The 19,861-nt window shown below is 47.0% G+C and overlaps 1 protein-coding gene and 1 long non-coding RNA gene across 2 annotated transcripts in view; both read right to left on the reverse strand.

Moving 5' to 3' along the window:
* Positions 1 to 19,861, reverse strand: part of SMOC1 (SPARC related modular calcium binding 1) — a 150,871-nt gene that overhangs the window by 108,897 nt on the left and 22,113 nt on the right. The gene's annotated exons all lie outside the window — the stretch shown is intronic.
* On the reverse strand, positions 12,972 to 13,432 carry LOC144233996 (uncharacterized). Its single transcript, XR_013335830.1, has 2 exons — positions 13,289 to 13,432; positions 12,972 to 13,206 (listed from the first exon to the last, which is right to left on the reverse strand). It is a non-coding gene; the product is annotated as an uncharacterized LOC144233996 (long non-coding RNA).

A 19,861-nucleotide genomic window follows, 5' to 3' on the forward strand; every position in this document is an offset into this window, starting at 1 on the left:
ACCCCAGGTGTGCTTTTTTTAAAAAATTTTTTTAATGTTTTATTTTTATTTATTTATGAGAGAGAGAGAGACAGTGTGAGCAGGGGACAGTCAGAGAGAGAGGGAGATACAGAATCTGAAACAGGCTCCAGGCTCTGAACTAGCTGTCGGCACAGAGCCCAACGCAGGGCTCAAACCCACGAACTGCAAGATCATGACCCGAGCCAAAGTCGGACGCTTAACCGACGGAGCCACCCAGGCGCCCCCAGGTGTGCTTTTTGAAGAGGGTAAGAAAAGAAGCAGGGAGATCAATATTGAGGTCACCAATGCTCTCCAGGCCCAAGAGATAGGGGTAGCAGTTTAAAGGAAGATGGTATACGTGGAGAGAAAGAAGCCAGCGCGCGTGGGATCTAGTCTGGAGGCGGACTCCAGAGGATTTGCTGATACTCCAGATGCGGGTGGTTAAGGGGGAAAGAAATGGACCAAGAACGATCTCTAGGTTTTGGCCTGAGCAAATGGGTGAGTGGTAGTGCCATTTACTGTGAAGAGAAAGTCTGTGGAGGACTCAGTTTGCAAGGAAGGAACAACTTTAGGCTTATTAAGTTATAGATGTTTACAAAACATCAGTAGTAGCGGCTACTGCTGCCTGCTCAGACCCCAGTTTCCGGCTGCTGTGTCCAGCACCCATTTGCCGGAAGTACAGACCTGCCTTAGAAAGGCAGCCATTCCGCCAGGAGACACCAGGCAGGTTATGTGCCTGCCTTTCCCACCCCCACCCAGTAGATCAGGCTGAGGCCAGACATTAACCTGGCACCACATGGTTTTTCCCCCAGCTTTATTGAAATATAATTAAAAAACAAAAAACTGTATATATTTAAGGTGTATAGCATGATGTTTTGATATAGGTATATACTGTGAAACAATTACTACAATCAAGCTACTTAACAAGGTAACCTCACATATTATCTTTTTTTTTTTTTTTTGCATGGTGAGAACATTTAAGGCCTACTCTCAGTACCTTTCAAGTATACAGTACATTATTATTAACTATACTCACCATGCTGCACATTAGATCCTCATAATTTATGTTCCTCTTCTAACTGGAAGTTTATACCTTTGAGCCAACATCTCCCCATGCCCACCCCCAGCCCCTGGCAATCAGCATTCTAGGAGTTTGATTTCCTTAGAATCCATGTATCAGGGAGCAGAGCGTATCTTGCTAGCCAGTTCCCCGACCTATCCTGCTTCCCTCACTGACTTTCCCCTGAGGACACGCTCTCAGTAAATCTCATGTACCACACCCTGTCTCGGGCTCTGTCTGCCAGTCTTAAGACAGTCCTTCAGTGAAGACGTCCGACGGGCCGCTGTCATAGTAGTCTTGAGGTAAGGGCTAGAGATGTAGACACGAGGGTCACCAGGGCATGGATTTACACCCCTCTAGGGGAAAGGGTATGGCTCAAGTCAGAGAGCCCAGGACCATGGCATGGGGCAATGCCACACTAAGAGGGGGGACTCCTTCCAGTCCACACCAAAGTACCCCATGCACATCCACTGCCCCCCACATCACCACCTGTGCCTGGCTTTCAGAACTAATGAGAGGAAACTCACACTTCCTGGAAATCATTTTGCTGCATTTGCTTAAACAATTATTGAGTCCTACTGTGAGTCAGGCAGTGAGCTGGCATGGAAGGTGTATGGTGAGGACAGCAGAGACCCTGACCCCAGGAGTTCACCTGGGGGAGGGGTCAACAGGCGACCAAGGTTCAGTGTGCCACCCGAAATCAAGGCAGAAAGTTCCAGTTAATGGGGCGCCTGGGTGGCTTAGTTGGTTAAGCGTCCGACTTTCGCTTAGGTCATGATCTCGCGGTTCGTGGGTTTGAGCCCCGCGTCGGGCTCTGTGCTGACTGCCAGCTCAGAGCCTGGAGCCTGTTTCAGAGTCTGTGTCTCCCTCTCTCTCTGACCCTCCCCTGCTCACGCCGTCTCTCTCTCTCTCTCCTAGAAATAAATAAAAATATTAAAAAAAAAAAAAGTTCCAGTTAAGTTCTGTTGGCTTTCAGTTGTCTCATCTGCTCACTCCCCTCCCCTCCTCTGCCCATCTGCACGCTTGCTCCACCACACCAAAAATACAGTGAGGGCTCTATCCCCATGAGCTGATAGGAAGATGAGCAGGCTTCTCGAACTTTGAGGTGCATAACAATCACCTGGGATCCTGTTAACATGCAGATTCTCATGCAGTAGGTCTGGGGCAGGGAGGTGCCCAGGTGCTGCATTTCTAGCAAGCCCCTAGTGATGCCAACCATGCTGGCTGGCAGACCACACCATGCTTCAAACATCAAGGGAGGAGAGAACACATTTCACCCCACAGCGATTGTCAAGGGCAGCAGCAGGAGGTCAACTTGAGGCATGACTTTCCCCAGGAAAGCCAGTTCCTGAGGCAGGAAGGGTTCAGAGAACCCTGGGCCTCATGCCAGCATTGCGAGCAGCAGCACGTACTCTGCCTGAGCAGATAATGATGCACAGAACCTCTCAGCCCAAAGCACGATGGGAAGAGCAAAAGAAGCAGGTAGCAACATCCACCAGTTTCCTGAGATTGCCAACTTTATGCCAGCCACTGTGCAAAGGACATTACATGTGTCTTTCTAGCCACATAACGTATGGTATTCACACTTCAATCTTATACCAGCGAGAAAGCTCCAGAGGCTCCATCACTAGCCCAGGATGACGTAGCCAGACAATCCCACTCTAAAGCCTGGCTCTGTATCATGACGAACGAGCTGCCTCTTCAACGAGCTAATTGAGCATAAAGCCCAGTGGCTCTGAGCAGGGGCACTGCCTGATTCTGCAACAGATTGCTGGGTCCTCTGAGGGGGTGGCAGATAGGAGCTGTGTGCCCAGGTGGGCATCCCACGACCACGGCCAGCCAAATTCCCCCGGAACACTTCAGGGGTCCTGGGGTAGAGATGGCTATCACCCCCACCGTGGTGCCCAGCCCACTATTTCTGGTTGTCACCACAAAGCGCTACGGGCTTCCAGACCCTTGGAGCCATTTTATAAAAGGAAAGAAACACGAGAGAAGCACTGGATCATCGTCCAGCTGGACAAAGAAGTGAGATCAGAAGTTAGGCCCCCAGCCCAGCCCCTGGGAATGCTCTCTCATTGCACACAGGAAGCTACTAAGATCTGCCCGGGGTTTGCCAGGCACCTCCCCCCTGAATACAAAGCCCTACGTGATAGGAGATTTCATTCACCCTCCTCACAGACTAGTTGAGAGAGATGAAGAGGGCTGCCACTGTCACGGGCTGGGAGCCCCCAAGGACAGGGGACAGAACCTGCTTACCTCTGAGGCCTTAGGCCCGTGGTCCAGGGTCTCCGGTGCCTGACACATCAGGGTGAGTGATAAATGTTGGCTGATGAACCGATGTCTCCCACTCTACTGGGAAACTTGGCCCAGAACAGAGGAGGACTCATCACTCTAAATTTTGCAGTGAGTAAGTGGAAATGAAAACCGGCGTGGGCTGTGAGCCTCATGTCCTAACAGCCTGCCCTGGGACGGGTCATGCCTACTCTGCACGGCACGAGGGCCGGTCGGGCCAGCCACTTCTCCCCACCAGCCTATGAGATCTTGCCCGTGATGGAATGGCCAAGGCAGAAAAGTCTGCGGGGCTGGGGCTGCTCAGACAAGCTCGCCCCTTCCTTGGCCTCCCCAGGCCGTGACTCAGGCGGGAGGCAGAGCTCAGGAGGCATCCTGCCAGCCCTGCAGTTCGTGGTCCTTCTGGGCAACCAAGTGTGGGCTCTCACCCCCAAGGAATTTAGTCCCTCACAGGAGCCTGGGTGTATCAAACACCGTAAGAAACCCAGGGCTCAGGAGCACACAGCAGGGCTCCCCACATAAATGCTGACTGTGAATTGGTTTAAAGAACGGGAAAATTTCAGGGCGCCTGAGTGGCTCAGTTAGTTAGGCATCTGACTTTGGCTCAGATCATGATCTCATGGTTCATGGGTTCAAGCCCAGTGTCGGGCTCTGTGCTGACAGCTCCGAGCCTAGAGCCTGCTTCAGATTCTGTGTCTCCCTCTCTCTCTGCCCCACCCTAGCTTGAGCTCTGCCTCTGTCTCTCAAAAATGAATAAATGTTAAAAGATTTTTTAAAAAGGATGGGGAGAATTTTGGAGCACCTGGGTGATTCAGTCAGTTATACATCTGGCTTTTGACTTTGGCTCAGGTCATGATTTCATGCCTCATGAGTTCAAGCCCCACATCAGGCTCCATGCTGACAGTGGGGAGCCTGCTTGGGATTCTCTCTCTCCTTCTCTCTCTCTTCCCCTCCCCTGCTCATGCTCTCTTTCTCTCTCAAAATAAATAAGCAAACTTAAAAAAAAAAAAAAAAGGATGGGAAGAATTTCAACCCCTCACCTCCAGCTACCAGGCCTATCCCTGTCCATCCCTGCTTAGGGCGCCCCCCTTCCCTCCACCCAAGCAAGTCCTCCTCCTGCTCCTCCGCACCCCACCTGGAGCATCACATCCTCAAGGAAGCCCTCACTGCCCCTCTGACCTTCCGAGCAGGTCACCGGTGGCAGGGCAAGCAGTGGCCACGCTGAAGCTGTATGGTAGCTGTGTGATTGACTGCTCCTCCCCACAGATGGAGGGTCTACGAGGGCACTGGCTGTGACCATTTTGCTCCCATCGTCATATCCTCACCTGGCTGTGTCTGGTTCAGAGCCGGATGAATAGTGGAACTGAGCTGGGAGGACAGAGCAATGGCATTCGGGGTGGCACGCACCATGGGCGTGTGGCGGGAGGCTGTTGTGATCTCAGCACGGGAATCAGGACCCTGAGTCCCAGCCCCGGCAACAGCCCTTCATCAGCAACGATGCTCATGTTCTGCCTGCTCCCAGGGAGGGCTCCCATGGCTCATCTGCACCTGTCTAATCTGCACATCCATAAAACCGACAGCCAGGTGGGTGGCAAGCACAGAGCCAGCAACCGCACTACTCGTATCCAGAATCAGCATGTTGGGGTTCATTCATTCGCAAAGAGTCAATCATAGCAAAGCCCTGGAAAAACCAATCTCAGAAAGAGCTTCCCGTGACAGAATATAAGGGCCCAGGGGCTTTCCCAGTGCACAGGGACGCACTCTGTCCTGTGGAGCCTGCAGTTCCAGTCCCCACTGAAGGCTCTAGGCTTCGCTCTGATGGGATCCCTTAGACCAAATCCAGTCCATGTCAACAGCCTTGGCAGACACAAAGGAAAAAGAATGGAGTCCACCCATACTTCCCAGGAGACTCTGGATGTGGCAGGCAGCTACCGTGAATGTAAAGATAAAACGTGGTGTGTGTGTGTGTGTGTGTGTGTGTGTGTGTGCATGCACATGCACGCACATGTACACACACAAGCGGTGGTTATCTTAACAGGATGATATCGTACAGATGGTTATACTACTTCTATACTGGATAATACTTCTCCAAGCTTATATTGAATAACTGTATAATACAAACACACTTTTTGAAAAACCTCCTTCTGCCAGGTTTCCACTGACTTTGTCGAGGTCGGGAGCATGAATGAAGTAGGGTTCCCTGCAGGCCTCAGGTGTAGCTGACCCCAGTGCAGCTGTGACAACAATGAGGTAAGTGGATGAGAGCTGCAATCATGGTCAAAGCTGCAACTGTGGACGTTCACAGTTGGGCTCAGGTCAAATTCACATCTGTTTGCTCCACACGTCCGGGAAATGTAAATAAGCACAGGGATATCAGGATATTGCATGTGCCTGGCGCCTTCTAGGTCTCAGTAAATAGTGGTACTTATAGTTCCTGTGGTAAAAATTAAAATCATTACTTCTTAAACTACAGAAAGCTGAGGCTCCTGGGTGGCTCAGTCAGTTAAGTGTCCAACTCTTGATTTCAGCTCAGGCCATCATCTCACGGTTCTTGGGATGGAGCCCCACACTGGGCTCTGTGCTGATGGTGCAGAGCCTGCTTGGGATTCTCTCTCTCCCTCTCTCTCTGCCCCTCCCATGCTTTCGCACGTCCTCCCTTCCTCTCCCTCCCTCCCTCCCTCTCTCTCAAATAAATAAATAAATAAATAAATAAATAACATTAGGAAAAAATAAAGTACAGAAGGCAAAGATTTGGGGTCTGTGTGGGAAGGGACTTGCCTCCTGGGTAGGACATAAGCCGGACAAGGGAGACACAATGACATAATGCTAGGGCAGCAGAGTCCAAACCGGAGAAAGGGATGGGGAGGGCGGCACCAGGAAGTGGCGCTATTCTTCCCCTCCATAGGAAACATCCAGGTTTCGAAACACCCTCTCTGTCCCAGAATGGGAGACGGCTGCTTAGTCCTGTTCTTCCCATAGGCCTGACCTGGCGGTAAGAGGCAACAATGGGGTTTCCCAACGGGAAACCAGCCCTGTGGGAAAGAAGATTCTATCCCCTGCTACAAAAAATAACCCTAAATCAGCACTTCTCCACCCCATCCCAGGTATGTGGGCCCCCAGAAGCAACAGCAAAGAAAATATACACCTTAATCTCCAAAGAAGCAGGAATCAGAGGCTCCCACGGTGCCATTGCTTGTCCACATTACCAGAAGGAGGACGTGCCTTGCCCTCGTATCATTTGCTTGGGTGTGTCTGATGTCCTGAGAATCCCCTCAAAATCTACAAGTTCGAAAAGGACAGAGAATCTGGGTTCTAAGCTCAGTATCCTGTGGTCTCTGCCAGATGGGCAGCTATGAAAACCATCATCTCTTATAATAATAATAATGATAATGATGACAAACATTTTTTCTTGTTGCCAGGCATTATTCTAGGTGTTTTAATATGTTAATTCATTTAACCCTCAAAACAGTCCTGTGAAAAATACCTCTTTTTTAATAGATTTTAGAGAAGAAGAAATTGAGGCACAGGAAAGTTCTGTTCCTTGGCCAGGGTCACTACCTGGTTAGTGATGACGCCAGGAATGGAATCCAGCCCATCTGACCCTGGAGTTCATGGGCAAAATCACATCATATAGGCAGAAAGGGGTGTGAGGCAAGGTTTTATTTTTTAAAGAAGACACTGCATATTTGCTCCCCTTCTGACTTCTGTGTTCAGTCAACATCTAACATTCATTAACTAAGTGGCTCTTGTGTGCTTAGAAGTTGTCTTTGGAATCATTCCTAACAACTCTTTGGAAAAGACACACGAGTTCACTGGCCTCCAGCATCCTGCTCCATAGATTTTCTTCATATAGAAACCAAAAAACAATATTTGCTATTAAAAAAAAAAAAGCTTATAATGAGAATAAGTTAGAAGAATTTGTTTTAAAAACTCTTTTTAATGTTTATTCTTTTGAGAGAGAGCATGTGCAAGTGGGGGAGGGGCAGAGAGAGAGGAAGAGAGAGACTCCCACCAAGCAGGCTCCATGCTGTCAGCATAGCAGAGCCAGAGGCGGGGCTCGATCTCATAACCGTGAGATCATGAGTTGGACGCTTAAGTGACTGAGCCACCCAGGCGCCCCTAAAGCCAATGGCGAACTGATGCATTATAAGTCCGAATGTTAACACGCTGAAGTCTGCCAAGGAGTTGCCCTGAACACACTGTCACGTGCTGCCAGGGTTTTCACACAACACTCAGGAACAAAACTTCTCCCAGGCCATCTCCACGTGTCTATTTAAATGTTTTCTAAATATGCCATTCGTTGATTAATAAAGAAGCTGCAGCTTTATGTATTTTGTTTTGCTTTTTAAAACTCAGGCTGCACATGTCTGTTCATGTAAAATTCTAGAATCAAATAGTGTTCCCTACAGCAGCACATGTAAGCCACATTCAAATGCTCAGGCACCCACTCAGCCACTATTGTTATCATGCATCAATTGTTTAAGAGCCCATGAACGTGTAACTTATTACATCATAGTAACAGCCCACTATTAACAGTTTGAGACCTTATAAACCTGGACCCTTCTTCCCTGATGGTCGTGTGTGCTCCCACACATATGCAATAAGAAACAACCAGTTGTTAAGTGCTGCTAACAATTCCACTTTGAAGTAAAAATATCTGACTATCCTTCTTTTAAAACTTCTGGGTCAGTTTAACTCAAGAGTATCCTGCTGTGGCAGTATAAATCAGGACTTTCTCAACACAAAAAACACTACTGAACAAGATTACCATTAGATGAATTCTGACATCGTTGATATCTGTCCTACAAACTAAGGTTCCTTCTAAATGTGTCTGGAAAGAATGGATCAAGAAGATGTGGTTCACCTACACAATGGAATACTACATGGCAATGAGAAAGAATGAAATCTGGCCATTTGTAGCAACATGGATGGAACCTGAGGGTGTTATGCTGAGCGAAATAAGTCAGGCAGAGAAGGACAGATGCCTTATGTTTGCACATATAGGTGAATTAGGAGAAACTTAACAGAGGACCATAAGGGAGGGGAAAGGGAAAAAAATAGTTGGGGAGAGGGAGGAAGGCAAACCATAAGAGACTCTTAAATACTGAGAACAAACTGAGGGGGTGGAGGAGAGGGGAAAATGGGTGATGGGCATGGAGGAGGGCGTTTGTTGGGATGAGCACTGGGTGTTATATGGAAACCAATTGGACAATAAATCATATTTAAAAATAAAAATAAATGTGTCTGGAAAAAGCATTATTGTGATTTTTTTTAATTTTGAAAAAAAAAATTAAACCTGGAGGGAATTGGATGAAGGTGGCCAAAAAGTACAAGCTTCCCATTACAAAACAAGTAAGTCCTGGGGACATGACATAAACATGACAACCAGAGCTAAAGGAAGAGATCCCCAAATTTCTCACCACAAAGGAAAAAAAAAACATTTTCTGTATCCATATGAGGTGTTAGATGTTAACTAAACCTTTACTGTGCTGATCGTCTCACAATATATGGAGCTCAACCCATCATGCTGTATGCCTTAAACTTCCACAGTGCTTGTGTGTCAATTTTATCTCAACCAAACTGGGCAGAAAAGAAACAGAAAATCCACTGAGAAATTAAAATTCCATCTTTAAATAAATAAATAATGGAAGTTTGAAAGCCACTGCCCTGTTACAATGACGTTTAAGTTAGTCTGAGAAGTGAGCGTGCATTCGTTGCACACTTCTGTCTGCTCTGGAGCTCAGACCTTGTTCTAGGCACTGGGGTGCCGGCTGCCGTGGAGCCTCCATTCCAGCGGAAGGACACAGCTAGTCATAAACAGGAAAACGTATCATCCAGCAGGTGGTGGTGCCAGGGAGAAAAGTAAAGCAGACAGAAAGTAAAGGCACAAGGAGGCTGGGGGACGGCAGTTCTTACACAGGGACCTCAGTCAGGGAAGGGTCTCTCAGAAGGGGACATTTGAGCAGATGTCTGAAGGAAGTGAATGAATGAGCTAGTCAGTGTTCTGGTGAGAGAACATTCCATACAGAGGGAAGGCAGGTGTAAGGCCGCAAGGAGAGAATGGACCCGGAGCGCTCAGGGAACAGCACGGAAGTCAGGGCAGGTGGACCAAAGAGGCAGCCTCGGGAGGTCAGATCCGAGAGGGAGCAGAGGGGGGAATCACAGGGGACTTTGGAAGCCACCGTGAGATGGCAGGCAGGCATAGGCAACCTTTTCTGAGAGTTCTGCTGTCGAAGGCAGGAGAGCAACGGGGTGGTAGCAAGAAGCATACACGGGAGAAATTATAGCAGTTTTGACACCAAGGAACCGATGGGGAGTGAAAAGTGATACAGAATGCAGGGAGGCAGTTGCTGAAGTAATGTCCTCAAGGAGGTGCGAGGAGATGAGATTTAGCGCAAAAGTGAAGAGTCTGCCTTGCGTGGTGGCCGTTCATCTGCAGGGAGAGGACAGGACTGAGGCCAGAAATGGGTCGGTTCAGAGATACAGGGATGGTGGCAGCCCGCAGAAGCTCTCCTCTCTCGCCGATGGTTTCTCTACGGAAGAGGATGGAGGCCATCAGCCGAGCACAAGGAGGGAGGAAGACGTGCGGGGGGTTGAGGGGAGAATGTGTAGACCGGTCCTCTAGAGCAAAGGGCCAGTGGGTGGGTGAGAGAAACAGAGCAGGACTGCCAGGGACACGCAGGAGCGAACTGCCGGTAAGAACAGCAGAATGGTCTCACTAATGAGCGTTACAGCTGGACACAGGGGAGGGCTTACAGGTAGACAGGGACACCCTCGTCGCCGGGAGAGGGAGCCTCCCCTAATGACAGCAGCGACATCACCACTCCCCGCGAGGCTCTGTTTTGCGTGGTCTTCTCCTTCTGGTACATCGCACTTCTGGTTGGCTGTTTAAGAGCACTTCACATCTCTCAGTGAATAGCAGAGACGAGTGACAAGCAAGTCTGACTACTCTGACGGTGCCTTAGTCTTGGCAGGGGGCAGGAAGCTACTCAGGAGGGACACGTCCGGCCCAGCTCCCTGTTTCTGCCATCTGAAGCTGTCCTTGCTTCCTAACCCAGACACAGCCATCCGTGCGCACCTTGTCTGTAGCTCCTTCTGCTCCACCGTGGCGAGTTGAGTAGTAGAGACCCTATGGCCCTCAAGCCTAGAACATTTGCTACCTGGTCCTTTCCAAAAAAAAAAAAAGAAAGAAAAGAAAAAAAGGTTTGCCTACCCCTGATTTACAGCCAGGGTTCTGCACCCTTACCATGCACCAGACACCTCCAGGGCTTGTTGAGAACAGATTGCTGGGCCAGACACTGAGAGTTTCTGATTCGGTAGGTCTGGGGTGGGGCCCCAATGTGCATTTCTAACAACGTCTAGGTGGCACTGCTGCTGCTGGCCCGGGGCCACACTTGGAGAAACACTGGTTTAGAGAAAGCCCCAAGTATGTCAACACTGGCCTATTGTGCTCACACCAAGAGGGTCTTATTCATGACTCCGCAGTGAACTGAGCTTTCCTGTTCCAGTTCTAGGCCCAAATGCAAAAACAGATATTCAAAGAAAGCACACGCAACTCAGAAAAATTCTCTAATCGGGCAAGGGATGAGCCAAAGAGATAACAAGCCCCATGTCTCCCTATGTCTCTTCAACCTGAGCCAGGGCTTCCTAACGGCCGCTGTATCCAATTAGCTTACTAGCAGCTGTGAAAAGGGAGACTGATTTTTCTCTGTTCCAGAAGGGCATCCGCAGTCCCACACTCAGGGCAAAATTAGGTCAACAAATTTTCTACCATTGTGCCAAGACTGGGCGTGTTTCATTAAAATCTATTCTACCCCTCCAGCTCCATCAGGCAGGAAGGTAATCCGGGCCTTCAGACACCCATGTGCTCCAAGTAGGGTTACAAGATTTAACAAATAAAAATGAAGAATGCCTAGTTAAGATGAATTTCCGATAAGCAATGAGTATATTTTTAATATAAGTCTATCCCGGGGCGCCTGGGCAGCTCAGTAAGTTAAGCATCCAACTCTTGCTTTCAACCCAAGTCACGATCTTGTGGTTTGCGGGTGTGAGCCCCACCTCGGGCTCCACGCTGAGGGTGCGGAGGCTGCTTGAGATTCTCACTCTCTCCTTCTCTCTTTCTGCTCCTCCTCTGCTGGTGAGCTCGCTCTCTCTCTCAAAAACAAAACAAAACAAAACAAAACAAAAAAACAGACATATCCCATGTCCTTTAGGGACATACTCATACTAAAAATGATCAAGTGAAAAACATTGTTTATCTGAAATTCAGAGTGAATAAGTGTCCTCTGTTTTATCTGGCAGCCCTAACTCTACGTTCTGCAAAGCATCCAATCTTATTTCATTTTATTTGGTCTTCCTAGAAAGCTGGCAAAAAGTACATCATTTTCCCGTATAGGTACATGAAACGCTGGATACACATGCACAATCCCCATGTTCCTGCCCTGGGGCTGGGGGGAGGGAGAGACAGTCTCATCGAAAGGAAAGAGATACAGAAGTGATTTTGTTACCCAGCAAGCCTACTAATCCAGCTGCGGGAGGCTTGAAGGCACACACAGCTGCCGCCCCTGCGCGAGCGGGCCTGAGGCTATTCCCTGAGCTGGTTTTTTCTGCCTCTTCCTTCTGGCAAACCGTCTGCGTCAGCATCTCCACAGGCAAGCCACTGGCCGTCCCTCCTCCAATTTTCTCATGCTTCCAAGTCGAGGCCTCCAATTTCCAAATGAGCAAAAGTAAAGGACTTGTTCAAGTTGTGTTTTAACTGAAAGTAAACAGGTCCCAGGTGAAAGTCTGGATATTTCTCCTAGACCAAAAGTCGTTCCCACGTCGGGAGGATACAGATCCACCAGAGCCTGAACAGGGATACGACCAGGAAGATGAAGAAATAAGTGCATGTTCACCCGGCTGTGAGGAAAAGCTGAAAGGCCGTTCTCCGCTCCCCATTCCCTCTCTCCTGCCTGGAAGGCACTGGGGTAGCCAGAGCTCTGAAAGGCATCTGTGACCCTGGGAAAGGAAGCCGCGATCGAAGGATGATGGCACAGAAGGACAGAAGGACCTGGGTCGGGTCCCTCGTGCTTTTAAAACCACCACGCATCTAAAATTCCTTCACATGAGAGAATAACCCCAGACATAATAAAGCCTCGACAACAGCGGAGTACCTGTAATTGTAGCCAGACACCGTTTCCAAATGCTGCAGGCTCAGGGTGTACAAGGATAGAGAAGACTCAAAACAAGGTTACCAAAATTGTGCTATATTTTAAGTATACCCACTTCACAAAAATACAATTTAATACCTTGTGCTGTTTACTTCTTTCAATCCTGAAAACTGCGACTGTACACGTAACTTCATTTGGAAACAGTGTTCAAAACATTAGGCAAGGCAAGTTAAAACCACGAGATGCCACATACCTAGGCTAAAAATAAATATAAATACATACAGACACAGGATAGCCAGTGCTGGCGAGGATGTAGAGAAGCTAGAACCTCACACACTGGTGAAGGGGATACAAAATGGCACAGCCACTCTGGAGAAGAATTTGGCAATTTCTCATAAAGTGAGGTGTTCACTTACTCATGACCCAGCAATCCCACTCCTAGAAATGAAAAGTCATGTTTACGCAAAAACGCGTACATGGAGGTTTCTAGCAGCTTTATTCACAATGTCTGAAAACTGAAAACAACCCAATGTCCTTCAGCTGGTGAATGGATAAACAAACCATGATCCATACTCGGCAACAGACAGGGATAAACAACTGATACGTGCAGTGACACGGATGAACCTCTGATGGACTAGAGCACATGAAAGAAGCCACACTCAAAAGACCACGTGATTCTGTCTTCACGATGTTCTGGAAAAGGCAAAACTACAGGGACAGAAAAAAGACCACCGGTTAACCAGGAGTTAAGGGGGCGGGTCCGTTACAAGGAGCAACACGGGGCACCTACACGGCTCATTGGGTTGAGTGTCCAGGATCCATGACTCTTGATCTCAGCAGGGATCAGTCATGATCTCATGGTTCGTGGGTTAGAGCCTCGCATCGGGTTCGTTGCTGACAGTTGAGGAACCTGCTTGGGATTTTCTCTCTCTCTCTCTCTGCCCCTCCCCCACTCAAGTGGGGGTGAGAGAACTGTTCTGTGTCTTCACCATGGTGACTACAACTCCATGCATTTGGCACATCTTATAGAACTGTACGCCAGAAAGAGTAAGCACTTCGTTTACATAAACTGAAAAATATATTTTATTTAATTTTTTCATGTTTATTTGTTATTTAACCAGAGAGAAACAGAGCATGAATGGGGGAGGGTCAGAGAGAGAGGGAGACACAGAATCCAAAGCAGACTCCAGGCTCTGGGCCATCAGCACAGAGCCCAACGCGGGGCTCGAACCCACAAACTGTGAGATCATGACCTGAGCTGAAGTCAGTCACTTAACCGACTGAGCCACCCAGGCACCCTGAAAAATACATTTTAAAAAAAAAGTCTAAATGAGTGCCCTTAAGGAAACCAGTCCTGGGGGCCGCCTAGGGGGCTTAGTCGGTTAAGCGTCCGACTTTTGCTTAGGTCATGATCTCGTAGTTCGTGGGTTCGAGCCCCGCGTTGGGCTCTGTGCTGACTGCCAGCTCGGAGCCTGGAGCCTATTTCAGAGTCTGTATCTCCCTCTCTCTCTGACCCTCCCCTGCTCACTCTCTCTCTCTCCTAGAAATAAATAAAAAAATATTTAAAAAAAAAAAAAAGGAAACCAGACCTGGGCCACATGGCTTTCCTAGAACGTCCCCTCCTGGGCCCCAGTCTCAGTGTCTGCCACCCCCATCTAGGCTACCCCCACCCCCTAGGCCCAGACACTGTCTGGACATCCCTCTAGACTCCAATATGGCAGCAGGCAGAGAAGATTCTCCATCCAAATCCTGAACACGTTTTAACACCAGCCACTACCTGGCACCCCTGAAGTGCAAAACAATAGCCAAACTGTATGCAGCTCCGCAGAGGCCACTGCATAAACATGAGCAACAAGTTCTGTGGTGACTCCCTGCCATGGGCCTTTGCAGCTGCCCGGCTCCTGGTGCTTGAGGACCCGCCCAGGACAACACAGAGTCTGGAGACAGCTCCACGTGTCTGTCCTCACCCTATAGTTCAGACCAGCCTCGGCCCTAGACCCCCTACCCACCGAAGTCCCCAGTTTCAGGCTTCCTATCTGTCATCCCTGATGACCTCCCAGAGGACACCGTGCCCTAAAGCCATGAATGTCCAGGGTGAATCTCTGAGAGTCGGGCCACAGAAAATCCATCGGCTCAGGGAGGATTCTGAGCGGGGGCGCGTTTGACTTGACACCTCCCAGGGATAAACACGCTCTGTCTCTCTTGACCTTATGCAACTACTCTGCCTGGTTTATTAAAAACCTGAGAATCCAAGGTGTACTGCAATAGGACTATTTTTGTTGACCAAAAAAAAAAAAAAATCCTTCAAACATAAATCATTTAAGGCACCCTCCACGTTAGCTGGCATGAATAAACAGAGCCTGTCTTGTGGGCAGAAGGTGCCAGAGTAGCTTTGCCAGCTTCAAGCCTCCCACTTGGCCATCATAAGCTCCACCCTAGATGCTTGAAACATAGTAAAAACCTTCAGAAAGGTTTCTGAGAGTGAGTCTTTCCACTCACCTGTGCTGGGTAACCTGAACCCTACTGTAACGTGCTATTAATGCACCATCGCGGACTGGAAAGCACAGGACTTGGTAACTAGACAGACTTGGATACAAATCCAGTCTCTTCCTAGGGGCCCCGAGCACTTTTCTTAAATTCTCAGTTTGTTCCTTTATAAGTGGGGGTAATCACTGGTCCCTTTGTAGGACTGTTAACTGAAATAAATGAGACTCCCTATAAAACACCTGAATGGGACTTACTCCTACAGCACACCCATCCCATTTAAGCCCCTCTTTCCCAGAGGTAATTTACTCTATCTGGAGTTACCCTACATCGGCCCCCAAAACACAGCTAAAACCAGAGCAGAGGCAAAATGATCAGACGGCAAGAAGAAGCCATCTGCTCCGAGTTAGGAAACCTGGTTCAAAGAAGTGACTGATTTGTGAGTGAAGAAAAGAAATCTGGTCTCCAATTGTGTCACTTGGACTAGTAACCCAGTGGCTCCCTCCCCATGGAGTGAGACCAAGAATCCATTGCTCTCTCACTCACACTATCCTTATTCACACCCAGCTGGAATTCTTCTTGGCCCAAGAATCAATGAAAAACAAATTAAATGGCCAACGTCCATCAGAATGCAGATTTTTTTTTAAAGTGTTTTAACTGCTCCCACCTCCTAGGGTGCTCTTGGAAAATGCCCTGACATTTTCTGGAAACTTTTTACACAGCAGAACTTAAAACCCAAGATTGTTTTCCAATGGAAAATAGCTCCTCACAAAAATAAGAGACTGAACATTCATTAAAGATACAGTCACAATTTTGAAAAGCTTTTACATAAACCCTGGCCAGAAATCATGTTTTCCCAGTGCTACACCCTGAACTAGAAGCTGTCTCCCTCCACAGCCAAACTTTCCACTGCCCAGATACTGCAGTGGGAACTCCGTATGTCAGAATTTGATGTATCAGTCCATAAAGTCAAAGTGAAGTCTGTCAGAGGATATGCATTTGCTTAGAGACGCTTACCACAGGCAGGGAGGAACATTCGCCAATCTCTGCTATCAGATATAGTTTATTACACATTCAGACTGTCAGGCAATATTTCATATACTAGTTAAAGTAAACTTACATACCACATAGAGTAAATGCATACTATGATTCCGAGACACAGGAAACTCACATATTTATGATGAAATGCTGGCTGGTGCCATTACCAAAAGATGATTATTCAGCACTTGATGCAGGGGTGGGTGCTGGGAATATAGATATTGCAGATAAGTTTCTGTCTGCTGAGTTCTTTTGATGCAGCTGGTAATATGGGGTTCCTGCCCTCAAGGAGCCCACAGTCTAGTGGGCAAAAAGATAAATGGACAGTGAGCAAACCAATCCATTACCATAGAGGGCTTTAGCCGACAGGAGTATAAAATGCGGAGGGCAGAGAGGACGAGGAAAGGAATATTTCAAAGAAACAGGCTAGAAATAATTCTCCCAAATAAAATTCTCCCCCCTCAAAATAAATAAATAAATAAATACACACACCATACCAATAGTTAAGATTAACAGTAGGAGGGTAAGGAAAGAGAAAGAACTAGAAAAACAACTTCCCTGTGCTGTTTCAGCTCAGCTGCCCCAACTCCTAATTGTATCTGAGCAGGTAACCACAACAGACCAGAATGGCTCCTGCCTCACTTCCAACACTAAGAGAAGACTATCTAAGGACACCACAAGGCTAGCAGGGCACCCAAGGACCCAAGGCACTGTCGAAATTAGAGAAGTGTCCAACATATGCATATTTTTCAAAGAAAGGGGACAGAGGCCAGATGAGAAAGAGAAGAGAATAGATGCTGAGGCTCAGGCCCACACTGTGCTGGAAGCAGATTCTCAGGGGTGTGGTTGTGTTCTTTCCTTTTCTCGGTTTAAATGCAGACTGTCCTGTGGTAGGAGTCTGTCATGTTCCCACCACCCTCTGACCAGCGCCATCAGGAAGGTGCGGTGTGGCCTCATTCAAGGGGGTGAAATGTCAGGGAAGTTAACAGCTAGGACTTACCTTCTTGCTATAGATAACTGAACAATGCTATTGGCCAGCTTTCCCATTTGAAATGAACAGACAGATTCAGTGGTTGCTTCATTCTTACTAATTGTATTTACACACACAAGAAATGCATACTCCTTTTAAACAAAGAAAGTGGAAAGTCTCCTCATTAATCCCACTACTTTCTTAAACCATATACAAAAATAAATTCAAAATGCATAAAAGGCCTAAATGTGAGACAGGAAACCATCAAAATCCTAGAGGAGAAAACAGGCAGTAACCTCTTTGACCTTGGCCACAGCAACTTCTTACTAGATATGTCTCTGGGGGCAAGGGAAACAAAAGCAAAATGAACTATTGGGACCTCATCAAGATAAAAAGCTTCTGCACAGCAAAGGAAACAATCAACAAAACTAAAGGGTAACCAATGGAATGGGTCAAATAATTCCAAAAGACATCCGATAAAGGCTTAGTATCCAAAATCCATAAGGAACTTCCCAAACTCAACACCCAAAAAACAAATAATCTATTGAAGAAATGGGCAAAAGACATGAATAGACACTTTTCCAAAGAAGACATCCAGATGGCCAACAGACACAGAAAAGATGCTCAACATCACTCATAATCAGGGAAATACAAATCAAAACCACAATGAGATACCACCTCTCATCTGTCAGAGTGACTAAAATTAACAATTCTGGAAACAACAGATGTTGGCAAGGATGTGGAGAAAGGGGAACCCTTTTGCACTGTTGGTGGGAATGCAAATTGGTGCAGCCACTCTGGAAAACAGTGTGGAGGCTCCAGAAAAATTAAAAAGAGAACTACCCTATGACCAGCAATTGCACTACTAGGTTATTTATCCAAAATATCCAGAAATGCTGATTCAAAGGGGCATGCACACCCCAAGGTTTATAGCAATGCTATCGACAACAGCCAAATTATGGAAAGAGCTCAGATGTCCATCAACCGATGAATGGATAAAGAAGATGTGGTGTGTACACACACATACACACACACACACACACACACACACACTGGAGTATTATTTGGCAATCAAAAGCATGAAATCTCACCATTTGCAACAATGTGGATGGAACTAGAGCGTATCATGCCAAGGAAATAAGTCAGTCAGAGAAAGACAAATATCAAATTANAGAAACACAACAGATGAACATAGGGGAAGAGAAGTAAAAATAAAATAAAAACAGATAGGGAGGCAAACCATAAGAGACTCTTAAATACAGAGAACAAATTGAGGGTTGTTGGAGGGGAGGAGGGTGGCAGAATGGCCTAATGGGGTGATGGGCATTAAAGAGGGCACTTGTTGGGATGAGCACTGGGTGTTATATGGAAGTGATGAATCACCAGGGTCTACTCCTGAAACCAATACTACACTCTATGTTAATTAACTTGAATTTAAATAAATAAATTTACTTAAAAAAAAAAAAAGAAATCAGCCACCATGGGAATAGTTACACCATGGGAATTGAGAAACACTGCAAAAAAAATTTTTTTTAAGTCTCCATAATTCCCCCACCCTGAGGAAAAGAAACACTTAACTTTTTAATATGTACTCGTTCCTTTACGCATATTTACATTTACAAAATGGGACTCTATAATACAACAAATACTGTTTTAAAGTCCTTTTTTTCCCCATACTAAATCCATTGGGAACTTATCTGTGTCACAAACACAAGGCCATTTTTATAGACTGTGCCATAGATCTGTGCTAAAACTTACTCACCTACTTTCTTTAAAAAAAAAATACTTTAATGTTGATTTTTGAAAGAGAGAGAGAGAGAGACAGAGTACAAGCAGAGGAGGGGCAGAGAGAGGAGTCAGAATCCAAAGCAGGCTCTAGGCTCTGAGCTGTCAGAACAAAGCCCACACAGGGCTCGAACTCACAAGTTGTGAGATCATGATCTGAGCTGAAGTTGAACGCTTAACCAACTGAGCCACCCAGGTAACCCTGGATGCCTACTGTTTTGTGTAGCTCTGAAGGGAGATCTAGGACCAATGAGTAGACATTTTAGAAAGGTAAAATTACATTCAGTAATCAATCACTTATGTACTTAAGAAAATAGGTCACCAGTTAAGGATATAATAGAAATAATTTCTTAATCATAGTAGAAGCAAAAAAGATATGTAAGATTTCTTGTGATAGATTTTACCTTTTATAGACAGCGAAGTTGCCTAAGTTTTGCTATCAAAACAATAATACAATTCCTCAATGGTAAGACATGAAATGGAATAGTACTGCTTCCTGTGGCTGTCAATCCCCGAATTCTAAGCCAATGTCTATTCCACCAAGTACCTCATGGCAGCCACCAAAGTAAAAGCAATTATGACTCCCAGCCTCAGAAACTATCTCCACCACCACCCATTCAACCTCCTTCCCTCTTCACCAAAGGTTGTTCAAGACCATTTCTTCATAAGGGTGGTGGTTCTCATCCAACCTCCCCTGTCTCCTTCAAAACCTTCCGCCATTTCTGCATCTCTCACCTCTCACTCCGCTCAGTAAGGAGCTATCCTACTGATCTCCCAAAAAAAGATCTACCTGCTATCTTCAAAGAAAATTCTTTGACCCCGCATCTCCATCTAACTCTTATCCTTCCTGTCTCAGGCTTCATGGGCAAGATTGTTGAAAAAGTGGCCTGAGCTCCGTTTTCACATTTCTCCTCCATGGCCTTCTGACTTGGGCCTTCGTGACGCACTGAAAGTACTCCTGCTGGAGCGGCCAGTGGTTTCTTGGTGGCCAAACCCACTGGACACCTCCTATGTGTTAGCCATCTGGACCTCTTCTAAGGCTTCTCTTTCTCTCTCCAGTAGCTTCCAACTCCTTTGACTTGTCCT

The sequence above is a fragment of the Crocuta crocuta genome, unplaced genomic scaffold, assembly GCF_008692635.1.
Source record: "Crocuta crocuta isolate KB4526 unplaced genomic scaffold, BGI_CrCroc_1.0 scaffold55, whole genome shotgun sequence".
In the NCBI taxonomy this organism is placed as follows: domain Eukaryota; kingdom Metazoa; phylum Chordata; class Mammalia; order Carnivora; family Hyaenidae; genus Crocuta; species Crocuta crocuta.